The 15446-nt window shown below is 35.1% G+C and overlaps 1 pseudogene; it reads right to left on the bottom strand.

The window, feature by feature from the left end:
- LOC133636395 (asparagine synthetase [glutamine-hydrolyzing]-like) overlaps positions 1-15446 on the bottom strand; it is a 256169-nt pseudogene that overhangs the window by 196701 nt on the left and 44022 nt on the right.

Here is a 15446-nt window from a genome sequence, read left to right as displayed (position 1 = left end):
ACATTACACTATACTAGACTACACTATACTAGACTACAGTATACTACACTACATTACACCATACTATACTATATTATACCACACTACACTACAGTATACTACACTATACTATATTATACTACACTACACTATACTATATTATACTGCACTACACTATACTATATTATACCACACTACACTATACTATATTATACCACATTACACTAGACTACACACTACACTATACTATATTATACCACATTACACTAGACTACACACTATACTATATTATACCACATTACACTAGACTACACACTACACTATACTATATTATACCATATTACACTAGACTACACACTATACTATATTATACCACATTACACTAGACTACACACTATACTATATTATACCACATTACACTAGACTACACACTATACTATATTATACCACATTACACTAGACTACACACTACACTATACTATATTATACCACATTACACTAGACTACACACTACACTATACTATATTATACCACATTACACTAGACTACAGTATATTACACTAAACTATACAATATTATACCACACTACACTAGACTACACACTACACTATACTATATTATACCACACTACACTAGACTACACACTACACTATACTGTATTATACCACACTACACTAGACTACAGTATACTACACTACACTATACTATATTATACCACATTACACTAGACTACACACTACACTACACTATATTATACCACACTACACTAGACTACAGTATACTACACTACACTATACTATATTATACCACACTACACTAGACTACAGTATACTACACTATAATATATTATACCACACTACACTAGACTACAGTATACTACACTATACTATATTATACCACACTACACTAGACTACAGTATACTACACTATACCATACTACACTACACTATACTATATTATACCACACTACACTAGACTACAGTATACTACACTACACCATACTACACTAAACTATACTGAATTATACCACACTACACTAGACTACAGTATACTACACTACACTTTACCACACTACACTATAAGTCCAAAACCTGCAGGAATGTACTTGCAAACCAAATACATGCCTGCCGGAACAGGAAATATACCTCATTATATCATACTACACTACACTGTACTATACTATACCATACTACACTACACTGTACTATACTATACTACACTATACTATAACATACTACACTGTACTATGTTATACTATACTACACTATACTATACCACACTACACTATATTATACCATACTACACTATGCTATACCATACCACACTACACTATATTATACTATACTGCACTATACTATACCATACTACACCACACTATATTATACTATACTGCACTATACTATACCATGCTACACCACACTATATTATACTATACTACACTATACTATACCATACTACACCACACTATATTATGCTATACTATACCATACTACACCACACTATATTATACTATACTACACTATACTATACCACACTACGCTATACTATATTATACTATACTACACTATACTATACCATACTACACGACACTATATTATGCTATACTACACTATACTATACCACGCTACACTATACTATATTATACCATACTACACTATGCTAGACCATACTACACTACACTATATTGTACTATACTGCACTATACTATACCATGTGTGTGCAGAAAAACATCGCACAGGGCGATGTGATGCGTCTAGTGCAGTAGCCTTGGAGTAGTAGTACCTGTAGTTAGTGCATGCTGCATGCCGCTTTTGCTTGCTATGCTGCATGCTGCTTCTGCCTGATACTCATTGCTTTCAGCTAGTGCCGCCGGCTAGCCCTCTGTCTCAGAGGGCGAAAAGAGGAGCCGAGTGCATAAGCCTCCTCAGCCGGTACATAGCCTCTCCATTGTCAAGACTCGTACATGCCTCCTCGTGGCCACACACGGTAACTGGAACCTCGCGGTTCCAGGCTAAGTTGTACGGGATCTCGGAGCAGCAGGGGGCCCCAGAGACGGGGCATGCAGGCCCACCGGTGTGTGGATATGCCCTGGTGCCCAGTCAACCCCTGTCCCAGCTATGGGTAAATAACCCCAGCTATGGGCGAATAGTGAAAACCGCCTCAACGGTGGACCAGGCGGAAGATGGCGGCAGCGGAATGCACCACAACGGCTGGGAAGGCGGATGAAGGCTGCAGCAAAGACGGGTCCCCAGTCGTCTTGGTTTCCATGCCACTGGACCCTGGCCCGCTCAATGCCAAGGACTGTGTGGTGGCTGACCGTGCACCAGTCTCCCCACATTAAAAGATTCCACGCACAGGCGTCCTCCTACGGAGGACAGTCATACTCGTTTCGAGTGACCGCCGACGACGACTATACCATACTACACCACACTATATTATACTATACTACACTATACCATACTACACCACACTATATTATACTATACTACACTATACTATGCCACACTACACTGTACTATATTATACTATGCCACACTACACTATACTATATTATACTATACTGCACTATACTATACCATACTACACTACACTATATTATACCATACTACACTATACTAGACTACATGATACTAAGTACTTTGCTAGCCTATATTTGACTATACTATAGTATACTCTGCTGGCCTATATTTGACTATACTATAGTATACTTGCTGGCCTATATTTGACTATACTATAGTATACTTTGCTCGCCTATATTTGACTACTATAGTATACTTTGCTCGCCTATATTTGACTATACTATAGTACACTTTGCTCGCCTATATTTGACTATACTATAGTATACTTTGCTAGCCTATATTTGACTATACTGTAGTATACTTTGCTAGCCTATATTTGACTATACTATAGTATACTTTGCTAGCCTATATTTGACTATACTATAGTATACTTTGCTAGCCTATGTTTGACTATACTATAGTATACTTTGCTAGCCTATATTTTACTATACTATAGTATACTTTGCTAGCCTATATTTGACTATACCAGGGGTCGGCAACCCGCGGCTCCGGAGCCGCATGCGGCTCCTTGACCACTCTGATGCGGCTCAGCTACATACATTCCGACCCCCCCAATTTTCCCAGGAGATTGATGGATCTCAGTGTCTCTCATAAATTACTCCCAGGGAAAAAATAATCCTATTTACACTCTAATTACTAAATAAAGGGCGTGCCCTAATTGCACTGCAGTTATTGTCCTCTATAGCATTTACATACAGCATGCCAGTCCAGCCACATGTTGCATGTTGTTGTTACTTGCACACACAGGAGACAGCAAAGCATACTTAGTCATCAGCCACACAGCTTACACTGACGGTAGCCGTATCAAACAACTTTAACATTGTTACGTTACAAATATGCGCCACACTGTGAACCCACACCAAAAAAGAATGAAAAACACATTTCTGGAGAACATCCCACCGTAACACAACATAAACACAACACAACCATTACCCAGAATCCCATGCAGCCCTAACTCTTCCGGTCTACATTATACACCCCCGCTACCACCAAATCCCCCCACACATCAACCCCCCCCCCCCCTCTCCGTGCGTTGGTTGAGCGGAAGAGTTAGGGCTGCATGGGATTCTGGGTATTGGTACCGTCAGTGTAAGTTGTGTGGCTGCTGAGTTAGTACGCCTTGCTGTCACTTACGTGAGCAAGCTGAAACAGCATTCTACGTGTGGTCGAGCATGTACAATGTTAGGGCAGGCTGTAGAGGGCGCCAAATGCAGTGTCATCACGCTCTGATATTCGGGAGTCTCCCGGGAAAAGTGAGAGGGTTGGCAATTATGACGCTATCAAGCGCCATTAGTTCAAAACTCGCGGGCTGCACTAACATCAAATTTCCACATTAAAGTGCGTGCCGGTGCGTGTGTCGGAGACCCCTGGTTAACATAGCACAAAGCATTTAAGCTTTGTATGCAGTGTTTTTCATTTTAAAAAAATTTTTGTGGCTCCCATTACTTTCTTTAATTTGTGAAACTTGCCAAAATGGCTCTTTGAGTGGTAAAGGTTGCCGACCCCTGGACTATACTATAGTATAATTGCTGGCCTATATTTGACTATACTATAGTATACTTTGCTAGCCTATATTTGACTATACTATAGTATACTTTGCTAGCCTATATTTGACTATACTGTAGTATACTTTGCTCGCCTATATTTGACTATACTATAGTATACTTTGCTAGCCTATATTTGACTATACTATAGTATACTTGCTGGCCTATATTTGACTATACTATAGTATACTTTGCTAGCCTATATTTGACTATACTATAGTATGCTTTGCTAGCCTATATTTGACTATACTATAGTATACTTTGTTAGCCTATATTTGACTATACTTTAGTATACTTTGCTAGCCTATATTTGACTATACTATAGTATACTTGCTGGCCTATATTTGACTATACTGTAGTATACTTTGCTAGCCTATATTTGACCATAATATACTTTACTAGCCTATATTTGACTATATTATACTTTGCTCGCCTATATTTGACTATACTATAGTATACTTTGCTAGCCTATATTTGACTATACTATAGTACACTTTGCTAGCCTATATTTGACTATACTATAGTATACTTGCTGGTCTATATTTGACTATACTGTAGTATACTTTGCTAGCCTATATTTGACTATACTATAGTATACTTTGCTAGCCTATATTTTACTATACTATAGTATACTTTGCTAGCCTATATTTGACTATACTATAGTATACTTTGCTAGCCTATATTTGACTATACTGTAGTATACTTTGCTAGCCTATATTTGACTATACTATAGTATACTTTGCTAGCCTATATTTGACTATACTGTAGTATACTTTGCTCGCCTATATTTGACTATACTATAGTATACTTTGCTAGCCTATATTTGACTATACTATAGTATACTTGCTGGCCTATATTTGACTATACTATAGTATACTTTGCTAGCCTATATTTGACTATACTATAGTATGCTTTGCTAGCCTATATTTGACTATACTATAGTATACTTTGTTAGCCTATATTTGACTATACTTTAGTATACTTTGCTAGCCTATATTTGACTATACTATAGTATACTTGCTGGCCTATATTTGACTATACTGTAGTATACTTTGCTAGCCTATATTTGACCATAATATACTTTACTAGCCTATATTTGACTATATTATACTTTGCTCGCCTATATTTGACTATACTATAGTATACTTTGCTAGCCTATATTTGACTATACTATAGTACACTTTGCTAGCCTATATTTGACTATACTATAGTATACTTGCTGGTCTATATTTGACTATACTGTAGTATACTTTGCTAGCCTATATTTGACTATACTATAGTATACTTTGCTAGCCTATATTTTACTATACTATAGTATACTTTGCTAGCCTATATTTGACTATACTATAGTATACTTTGCTAGCCTATATTTGACTATACTGTAGTATACTTTGCTAGCCTATATTTGACTATACTATAGTACACTTTGCTAGCCTATATTTGACTATACTATAGTATACTTGCTGGCCTATATTTGACTATACTGTAGTATACTTTGCTAGCCTATATTTGACTATACTATAGTATACTTTGATCGCCTATATTTGACTATACTATAGTATACTTTGCTAGCCTATATTTGACTATACTGTAGTATACTTTGCTAGCCTATATTTGACTATACTATAGTATACTTTGCTCGCCTATATTTGACTATACTATAGTATACTTTGCTAGCCTATAATTGACTATACTATGGTATATTTTGCTAGTCTATATTTGACTATACTATAGTATACTTTGCTCACCTATATTTGACTATACTATGGTATACTTTGCTAGCCTATATTTGACTATACTATAGTATATTTTGCTAACCTATATTTGACTATACTATAGTATACTTTGCTCGCCTATATTTGACTATACTATAGTATACTTTGCTAGCCTATATTTGACTATACTATAGTATACTTTGCTAGCCTATATTTGACTATACTACAGTATACTTTGCTAGCCTATATTTGACTATACTATAGTATACTTTGCTAGCCTATATTTGACTATACTATAGTACACTTTGCTCGCCTATATTTGACTATACTATAGTACACTTTGCTAGCCTATTTTTTATTATACTACAGTACACTTTGCTAGCCTATATTTGACTATACTATAGTATACTTTGCCAGCCTATATTTGACTATAGTATACTTTGCTAGCCTATATTTGACTATACTATAGTATACTTTGCTAGCCTATATTTGACTATACTATAGCATACTTTGCAGCCTATATTTGACTATACTATAGTATACTTTGCTAGCCTATATTTGACTATACAATAGTATACTTTGCTAGCCTATATTTTACTACACTATAGTATACTTTGCTAGCCTATATTTGACTATACTATAGTATACTTTGCTCGCCTATATTTGACTATACTATAGTATACTTTGCTAGCCTATATTTGACTATACTATAGTATACTTTGCTAGCCTATATTTGACTATACTATAGCATAATTTGCAGCCTATATTTGACTATACTATAGTAGACTTTTCTAGCCTATATTTGACTATACAATAGTATACTTTGCTCGCCTATATTTGACTATACTATAGTATACTTTGCTAGCCTATAATTGACTATACTATGGTATATTTTGCTAGCCTATATTTGACTATACTATAGTATACTTTGCTCGCCTATATTTGACTATACTATAGTATACTTTGCTTGCCTATATTTGACTATACTATAGCATACTTTGCAGCCTATATTTGACTATACTATAGTATACTTTGCTCGCCTATATTTGACTATACTATAGTATACTTTGCTAGCCTATAATTGACTATACTATGGTATATTTTGCTAGCCTATATTTGACTATACTATAGTATACTTTGCTCGCCTATATTTGACTATACTATAGTATACTTTGCTAGCCTATATATGACTATACTATAGTATACTTTGCTAGCCTATATTTGACTATACTATAGTATACTTTGCTCGCCTATATTTGACTGTACCATAGTATACTTTGCTTGCCTATATTTGACTATACTATAGTATACTTTGCTCGCCTATATTTGACTGTACCATAGTATACTTTGCTCGCCTATATTTGACTATACTATAGTAGACTTTGCTCGCCTATATTTGACTATACTATAGTATATTTTGCTAGCCTATATTTGACTATACTATAGTATACTTTGCGCGCCTATATTTGACTATACTATAGTATACTTTGCTAGCCTATATTTGACTATACTATAGTATACTTTGCTCGCCTATATTTGACTGTACTATAGTATACTTTGCTAGCCTATATTTTACTATACTATAGTATACTTTGCTCGCCTATATTTGACTATACTATAGTATACTTTGCTAGCCTATATTTGACTATACTATAGTATACTTTGCTAGCCTATATTTGACTATACTATAGTATACTTTGCTAGCCTATATTTGACTATACTATAGTACACTTTGCTCGCCTATATTTGACTATACTATAGTACACTTTGCTAGCCTATTTTTTATTATACTACAGTACACTTTGCTAGCCTATATTTGACTATACTATAGTATACTTTGCTAGCCTATATTTGACTATACTATAGTATACTTTGCTAGCCTATATTTGACTATACTATAGTACACTTTGCTCGCCTATATTTGACTATACTATAGTACACTTTGCTAGCCTATTTTTTATTATACTACAGTACACTTTGCTAGCCTATATTTGACTATACTATAGTATACTTTGCTCGCCTATATTTGACTATACTATAGTATACTTTCCCATACTTTACTATATTTTACTATGCTATACTATATTATATTTGACTATACTGTAGTATACTTTGCTAGCCTATATTTGACTATACTATAGTATGCTAGCCTATATTTGACTATACTATAGTATACTTTGCTAGCCTATATTTGACTATACTATAGTACACTTTGCTCGCCTATATTTGACTATACTATAGTACACTTTGCTAGCCTATTTTTTTATTATACTACAGTACACTTTGCTAGCCTATATTTGACTATACTATAGTATACTTTGCTCGCCTATATTTGACTATACTATAGTATACTTTCCCATACTATACTATATTTTACTATGCTATACTATATTATATTTGACTATACTGTAGTATACTTTGCTAGCCTATATTTGACTATACTATAGTATACTTTGCTAGCCTATATTTGACTATACTATAGTATACTTTGCTAGCCTATATTTGGCTATACTATAGTATACTTTGCTAGCCTTTATTTGACTATACTATAGTATACTTTGCTAGCCTATATTTGACTATACTATAGTATACTTTGCTAGCCTATATTTGACTATACTATAGTATACTTTGCTAGCCTATATTTGGCTATGCTATAGTATACTTTGCTAGCCTATATTTGACTTTACTATAGTATACTTTGCTAGCCTATATTTGGCTATGCTATAGTATACTTTGCTAGCCTATATTTGACTTTACTATAGTATACTTTGCTAGCCTATATTTGGCTATGCTATAGTATACTTTGCTAGCCTATATTTGGCTATGCTATAGTATATTTTGTTAGCCTATATTTGACTATACTATAGTATACTTTGCTAGCCTATATTTGACTATACTATAGTATACTTTGCCAGCCTATATTTGACTATAGTATACTTTGCTAGCCTATATTTGACTATACTATAGTATACTTTGCTAGCCTATATTTGACTATACTATAGCATACTTTGCAGCCTATATTTGACTATACTATAGTATACTTTGCTAGCCTATATTTGACTATACAATAGTATACTTTGCTAGCCTATATTTTACTACACTATAGTATACTTTGCTAGCCTATATTTGACTATACTATAGTATACTTTGCTCGCCTATATTTGACTATACTATAGTATACTTTGCTAGCCTATATTTGACTATACTATAGTATACTTTGCTAGCCTATATTTGACTATACTATAGCATAATTTGCAGCCTATATTTGACTATACTATAGTAGACTTTTCTAGCCTATATTTGACTATACAATAGTATACTTTGCTCGCCTATATTTGACTATACTATAGTATACTTTGCTAGCCTATAATTGACTATACTATGGTATATTTTGCTAGCCTATATTTGACTATACTATAGTATACTTTGCTCGCCTATATTTGACTATACTATAGTATACTTTGCTTGCCTATATTTGACTATACTATAGCATACTTTGCAGCCTATATTTGACTATACTATAGTATACTTTGCTCGCCTATATTTGACTATACTATAGTATACTTTGCTAGCCTATAATTGACTATACTATGGTATATTTTGCTAGCCTATATTTGACTATACTATAGTATACTTTGCTCGCCTATATTTGACTATACTATAGTATACTTTGCTAGCCTATATATGACTATACTATAGTATACTTTGCTAGCCTATATTTGACTATACTATAGTATACTTTGCTCGCCTATATTTGACTGTACCATAGTATACTTTGCTTGCCTATATTTGACTATACTATAGTATACTTTGCTCGCCTATATTTGACTGTACCATAGTATACTTTGCTCGCCTATATTTGACTATACTATAGTAGACTTTGCTCGCCTATATTTGACTATACTATAGTATATTTTGCTAGCCTATATTTGACTATACTATAGTATACTTTGCGCGCCTATATTTGACTATACTATAGTATACTTTGCTAGCCTATATTTGACTATACTATAGTATACTTTGCTCGCCTATATTTGACTGTACTATAGTATACTTTGCTAGCCTATATTTTACTATACTATAGTATACTTTGCTCGCCTATATTTGACTATACTATAGTATACTTTGCTAGCCTATATTTGACTATACTATAGTATACTTTGCTAGCCTATATTTGACTATACTATAGTATACTTTGCTAGCCTATATTTGACTATACTATAGTACACTTTGCTCGCCTATATTTGACTATACTATAGTACACTTTGCTAGCCTATTTTTTATTATACTACAGTACACTTTGCTAGCCTATATTTGACTATACTATAGTATACTTTGCTAGCCTATATTTGACTATACTATAGTATACTTTGCTAGCCTATATTTGACTATACTATAGTACACTTTGCTCGCCTATATTTGACTATACTATAGTACACTTTGCTAGCCTATTTTTTATTATACTACAGTACACTTTGCTAGCCTATATTTGACTATACTATAGTATACTTTGCTCGCCTATATTTGACTATACTATAGTATACTTTCCCATACTTTACTATATTTTACTATGCTATACTATATTATATTTGACTATACTGTAGTATACTTTGCTAGCCTATATTTGACTATACTATAGTATGCTAGCCTATATTTGACTATACTATAGTATACTTTGCTAGCCTATATTTGACTATACTATAGTACACTTTGCTCGCCTATATTTGACTATACTATAGTACACTTTGCTAGCCTATTTTTTTATTATACTACAGTACACTTTGCTAGCCTATATTTGACTATACTATAGTATACTTTGCTCGCCTATATTTGACTATACTATAGTATACTTTCCCATACTATACTATATTTTACTATGCTATACTATATTATATTTGACTATACTGTAGTATACTTTGCTAGCCTATATTTGACTATACTATAGTATACTTTGCTAGCCTATATTTGACTATACTATAGTATACTTTGCTAGCCTATATTTGGCTATACTATAGTATACTTTGCTAGCCTTTATTTGACTATACTATAGTATACTTTGCTAGCCTATATTTGACTATACTATAGTATACTTTGCTAGCCTATATTTGACTATACTATAGTATACTTTGCTAGCCTATATTTGGCTATGCTATAGTATACTTTGCTAGCCTATATTTGACTTTACTATAGTATACTTTGCTAGCCTATATTTGGCTATGCTATAGTATACTTTGCTAGCCTATATTTGACTTTACTATAGTATACTTTGCTAGCCTATATTTGGCTATGCTATAGTATACTTTGCTAGCCTATATTTGGCTATGCTATAGTATATTTTGTTAGCCTATATTTGACTATACTATAGTATACTTTGCTAGCCTATATTTGACTATACTATAGTATACTTTGCTAGTGTCGCTCTGAAGGCGTGTTCATCTCTGTTCTAATCATGTTATTTTGACAACAAATGACCAGCCCTTTGAGACACTTGTGATTTAGGGCTATATAAATAAACATTGATAGATTGATTGATTGATTGTGAGTAGTAAAACATGAGTGTAGTAGTAAAACATGAGTGTAGTAGTAAAACATGAGTTAGTACTCACCGACGGAGGCGCGTATGGTGGTGATGTCGTAGGTCTCGAGGCTGACGATGACTTCCTCCACTGCTCTGATGCCTTCTTCTGCACTGAAGTTGACTTCATGGTGCTCACTGCCGATGTGAGCGGCCACCTTGGACATCAACCTTCTTGTTACTTCAACACAACTTTGCAAAACATTCTTCTTAGTCAGGACAAAAACACAAGTTGGTTTAGGAACTAGAAATATTCCCAGTTTTCCCGAATTTCCATAATACAATTTCTCAATTGAAAAACTGTTACTACTTCAACATTTCTTGACCCAATTAAACAATACCAACACATCCAAATCATCTCATTCAGGACACTCATGCTCCTTTTTTTTTAATCCCGCATTTCCCAAAATTCCAGGAAGTTCCCATTAAAATGAATGGGACATTTTTCCACCTGTTCAAACAACACATTCCACTCATCCTGGACATTCAAAAGAACACTTTCCCGAGTTCCAAACCAAATTCCGGTTTTTCTGGAGATTCAAACTCTTCAACATTCAAACATTCCAACTATTCTTACATTCATACTACATTCTGTCAGCGTTTCAGTTCAACTTCAGCATTGGAGCATTCACACGCAATCCCTTCAGGAATTGCTTCATCGAGTTGATAATAATAATTCAAGTACTCTGAACAAAAATATAAACGCCTGAAACCTCCAATAAAGCCAAAATGCACTTTTCTGTGCAATAATGACGCAGTTTAATCAACATCTCGATATGCCACACCTGCGAGGTGGGACGGATTATATTGGCAAATAAGAAATGCTCACTAACACAGATTTAGACAGATTTGTGAACAATATTTGAGGGGAATAGATCTTTTGAGTTCAAATCATGAAAAATGGGAGCAAAAACAAAAGTGTTGCGCTTATATTTTTGTTCAATGTAAGAAAAGTCTTCCTGGCTCTGGATCTCCTACCAGATTTCTCTGGTGGTGTAAGGACGATTGTGAGAAAACCGAAGGAGCAGCCCAGAAAACCAAATCTACTTAATGTTGTGTAAGCAAAGTATAAATAAAACACTTGATCGAATATTAATTTCTGAACTTGGACAATCAAGACCTGAATGACTCACATTCAAGACTGGAACTGATTCACTATTGAGTGCTCAATGGTTTTTGGTCTACAATCTGAATTTAATGACTTGTGGAACCTTGGATGAGAACCTCCTGGTTCAGTAAATGGTCCCTGGACAGGTCCTCAGCATGACAATAACCCAAACCTTGTGCCAGGGAAAGAAAGGTGTGGGCCAAGAAGAAGTCTTGGGGTCTTAATCCCTTTGACAATCCGTGGAACTTTGAGTTGCCAAGCAACAGCCTGGAAACCCTCAGGGTTTAGAAAGTATCTGTGGTGACCGACTACATCTGATCTCTGCTTGCCATCAAGGCTTTCCAGATGAAGTACTGAACCATCTTTTGCCATCAAATACTCCAATATCACCTTTTTCTAATATTAGATGTATTTTCTCGGATACTTTGTTAATATTCTGCTTCTGTCATGATCCCACGTCATACTTGCCAACCCTCCCGTTTTTAGCGGGAGAATTCAGCGCCTCTCCCGACAACCTCCCGGCAGAGATTTTCTCCCGACAAACTCCCGGTATTCAGCCGGAGCTGGAGGCCACGTCCCCTCCAGCTCCATGCGGACCTGAGACTGAGTGGGGACAGCCTGGAGAAGTTAAACAGGACAATACTGCCATCTAATGGATAGCCACCGGAACACTGAAATTCAAGTATTTTTTTTTCTTTCTATGTAAATAAAATAAATATATATATATATATATATATATATATATATATATATACACACTACCGTTCAAAAGTTTGGGGTCACATTGAAATGTCCTTATTTTTGAAGGAAAAGCACTGTACTTTTCAATGAAGATAACTTTAAACTAGTCTTAACTTTAAAGAAATACACTCTATACATTGCTAATGTGGTAAATGACTATTCTAGCCGCAAATGTCTGGTTTTTGGTGCAATATCTACATAGGTGTATAGAGGCCCATTTCCAGCAACTATCACTCCAGTGTTCTAATGGTACAATGTGTTTGCTCATTGGCTCAGAAGGCTAATTGATGATTAGAAAACCCTTGTGCAATCATGTTCACACATCTGAAAACACTTTAGCTCGTTACAGAAGCTACAAAACTGACCTTCCTTTGAGCAGATTGAGTTTCTGGAGCATCACATTTGTGGGGTCAATTAAACGCTCAAAATGGCCAGAAAAAGAGAACGTTCATCTGAAACTCGACAGTCTATTCTTGTTCTTAGAAATGAAGGCTATTCCACAAAATTGTTTGGGTGACCCCAAACTTTTGAACGGTAGTGTATATAGCTAGAATTCACTGAAAGTCAAGTATTTCATATATATATATATATATATATATATATATATATATATATATATATATATATGAAATATATATGAAATACTCGAGTTGGTGAATTCTAGCTGTAAATAACCACACCGATGATTTTGAACTTGTTCTGCCTATGAACCTCTGGAATCCGTCATTTGAAGCTGCAGTACTTACAAAATATTGCTGATGAGAGTGCGGAAATACGACCACATCACACCGGTTCTCAAATCCCTTCACTGGCTTCCTGTTCCACTCAGGGTTGAATGCAAAGTCTCCCTACTAACTCACCAGTGCCTCCATGGAAAAGCCCCCCTCTACCTCAAAGAACTGCTCACCCCCAAGTCCTCCACACGACACCTCCGCTCCGGCCAGGCTAACCTCCTCCAACCTCCGAGGACAAAGCTTCGAACTATGCTCCCAGTCTGTGGAACGCTCCCCCTGACCACCTGAGGGCACCACAGACTGTGGATGCTTTTAAAAAAAGGCTTAAAAACACTTCTTTTAAAAAAAGCCTTTTTGTAGATATATGTGTGGTAGTTCTAGCTATTAGGCTGTTCTAGTTTTTGTTTTTTTACTATTTATTTTACTTGTTGCGGGCAGCTATTTGTGGTTCTAGCGTTCTTTTTCTTTTTATTTTGTTTTTAAATGCAATGTAGCACTTTGAGGTTGTTAATAAATCTATTATTATTAGGGTCCGCTAGTACCCTGTATAAAGGACTAGGGAGTCCTTTATACAGGTACAAAGGAACCTATTGTTATTGTAAGGTTTTATTATTCTTTATTCTTCCGCCGCCACAAAAAACGCTAATTTGACCCACTTAACATGCTTCAAACTCCACCAAATTTGACACACACATCGGGATCTGCGAAAATTGCCATAAAATAAAAAAAACAAACCCCAAAAATCAAAATTGCGCTCTAGCGCCCCCTAGGAAAAAACAAAAACAAACTGCCTGTAACTCCCACTAGGAAGGTCGTAGAGACATGAAACAAAACCTGTATGCTAGGTCTGACTAGACCTACATTTCATAATTTAACATCCTCGGGCAAAAACCAACAGGATTTGGCAATTTCCCATTTAAGACAAAAATGTACTAAAAACACTCATTTTTGCCTCTTTGAGCTGTAATTTCACCCCCTTAAAAGACTTCAAAACTCACCAAAATCTTACACACATCGGGACTGCTGGAAATTGCGATCTAAAAAAAACGAACCCTTGAATAAAACAGAGACAAAACTGCTTTTAGAGGGAAAACTCAGACAAAACTGCTTGTAACTTCCGGTAGGAACGTCTTGGAGACATGAAACAAATACCTCTATGTAGGTCTCACCTAGACCTACATTTCTTAGATTGACATCCTTCAGCAAAAATCAACAGGAAGTTTGCTATCCCTCCTTCAAAACAAAATTTTTGTTTAAACCAGTCACCAAACATCAAACATTATCTCCTCCGAGCGCGTTGTCGTTTCGGCTTCAAACTGCTACAGGAAAGAGATTGAACCCTTCTGATTAAAAGTTGAAGACGGCGTTGTGATTAGTGCTACCATTTGAATTTGACCCGCAGCACTAATGTTGCTCCGCTGCTGTTATTTTACGCGCCTTCAAAGAAAACAACCACTGTGCCGCAACACCT

Source organism: Entelurus aequoreus, linkage group LG20, assembly GCF_033978785.1.
Source record: "Entelurus aequoreus isolate RoL-2023_Sb linkage group LG20, RoL_Eaeq_v1.1, whole genome shotgun sequence".
Taxonomy (NCBI): domain Eukaryota; kingdom Metazoa; phylum Chordata; class Actinopteri; order Syngnathiformes; family Syngnathidae; genus Entelurus; species Entelurus aequoreus.
This window is presented reverse-complemented; position numbering and strand designations above follow the sequence as displayed.